General features: G+C 38.1%; 1 protein-coding gene across 2 annotated transcripts in view; it reads left to right on the top strand.

Annotated features, from left to right (window-relative positions):
- Positions 1-1,461, top strand: part of GALNT7 (polypeptide N-acetylgalactosaminyltransferase 7) — a 66,901-nt gene that overhangs the window by 38,030 nt on the left and 27,410 nt on the right. The window lies entirely within an intron of this gene.

Raw genomic sequence — 1,461 nt, 5'->3', positions numbered from 1 at the left:
TGCTGGTGATATTTTATCCATTTGCCTTTCTATGTCTTTTCAGTGGCGCATTTAGTCCATTCACATTCAGGCTAATTATTGAAATGTGAGAGTTCATCCCTATCATGAGGTTCATATAGAGTTGTTGTTGTTCCTGTTTTTCTTTTCTTTTTTTTTGTCTTTCTTTTGATTTTTTGGTTGGTTCATGTATGGTTTTAATCTTTTTCCTGTACTCTTGTGAAGAACGTTGTTGTAATTTTTTCCTTTTCTTCTGTATGTAATACTTTCTTAATTGTTTCTTGTAGAGGTGGTCTGGTGGCAGTGTAAGTTCTTAGGGATTGGATATCTGGGAAAGATTTCAATTCTCCCTTACTGATAAAGCTTAGCTTGGCTGAGTGGGTTATTCTTGGTTGAAATTGTATATTTTTTAGAACTTTGAAAATAGGACTCCAAGCTCTCCTAGCCTGAAGTGTTTCTGTAGATAAATCCGTTGCTATTCTAACTGGTCTTCCATGGTAGGTAATCTGACATTTTTCTCTTGCTGCCTTTATGATTTTTTCTTTTATACCTACTTTGTTTAGGCGAATTACTATGTGACTGGGAGTTGGTCTTCTTATTTGTTGTCTTGCAGGAGTTCTCTGAATCTCTTGTGTTTGAATTGTTGCATCACTGATGAGATGAGGGAAGTTTTATTGAATAATTTCATAGAATGTTTGTTTCAGGGTGGTCTCTGTCTCTCTTTCTGCCTCAGAAAGTCCAATTACTCTTAGGTTCAGTCTGTTGAAATAATCGCTCATCTCTTGATGGTTTTGTTCTTTCTTTTTAAGTTTTTTGCTTTTGACAGTTTGGTTTAGTTCTATGTTTTGATACTCAAGCTCTGAGATTATTTCTTCTGCTTGGCTAATTCTGCTTTCCATGCTTATCAGTTTGGTATTTATTTTAATCACAGTGTTCTTTACTATTTTTATCTCAGTTATCAAATCCTTCGTATTTTCCTCATGTCTCTCCTCAATTCTATTTATTTATTTATTTAAAGCTGAAGCCTCACTCTGTCACCCAGACTGGAGTGCAATGGCCACTCCCGGCCACCACAGCCTCGACCTGCAGGGCTCCGGCAATCCTTCTGCCTCAGCCTTCCGAATAGCTGGAATTACAGGCATGCTCTACCACACCTGGCTCATTTTGATTTATTATAGAGATGAGGTCTCGCCAAGTTGCTGAGGTGGGTCTTGAACTCACAGGCTCAGGGAATCCACTCACCTCAGCCTCCCAAAGGCACAGAATTACAGGCTAAGCCACCGAGCCTGGCTAATTCTCTTTATTAATGTCTTGATATCTGGGTTTGTAATTTGAGACCACTCTTCTGGGTCTCTTCATTATTTGCATTCAGAAGTCTGTTTTTTCAGTGTCTAAAGTCACAGGGGTTTGTGAGAGACCCATATTCTTCCTTTGATTTTTCTTCATTTGTTTAGATTTTTCACT

The sequence above is a fragment of the Carlito syrichta genome, unplaced genomic scaffold (assembly GCF_000164805.1).
Source record: "Carlito syrichta isolate Samal-C Ts95f unplaced genomic scaffold, Tarsius_syrichta-2.0.1 Scaffold313001, whole genome shotgun sequence".
NCBI classification, from domain to species: Eukaryota; Metazoa; Chordata; class Mammalia; order Primates; family Tarsiidae; genus Carlito; species Carlito syrichta.
The sequence above is the reverse complement of the archived record's forward strand: the minus strand, read 5'-3'. Positions and strand labels throughout refer to the sequence as shown.